This window comes from Neodiprion lecontei, chromosome 1, assembly GCF_021901455.1.
Source record: "Neodiprion lecontei isolate iyNeoLeco1 chromosome 1, iyNeoLeco1.1, whole genome shotgun sequence".
In the NCBI taxonomy this organism is placed as follows: Eukaryota; Metazoa; Arthropoda; class Insecta; order Hymenoptera; family Diprionidae; genus Neodiprion; species Neodiprion lecontei.
In genome coordinates, this window is record NC_060260.1 from 6,900,464 (window position 1) to 6,900,814 (window position 351).

Sequence of the window (351 nt, forward strand, 5' to 3'; positions counted from 1 at the left end):
GTTGAAAACTTGTTGTCGTTGAATTCTGCAACATGCGGCAAACGCGCGCCGCGAAATGAACAGTTAAAATTACTTTTAAAACCGAGCGGCGAAATCAACCACAACTGGTAAGAGCGAGTATAATAATCGCATACGTAATGTATAATATCAAAACGCATCGACCAATCACGAAAAGCCAGATACGAAAGGAGGAAAACGAAATTGAATAAAAAGTATGAAATATATACAAGACGCCGTGTAACGAGTTTTCAGTACGAACACTCGCACCGTCGATACTCGAAAGTTTTGTTATATACGAAGTGGGTATAAAAAGGGGCAGCATCGGGGAAAACGGCGGCAGCTGCAGGCGGG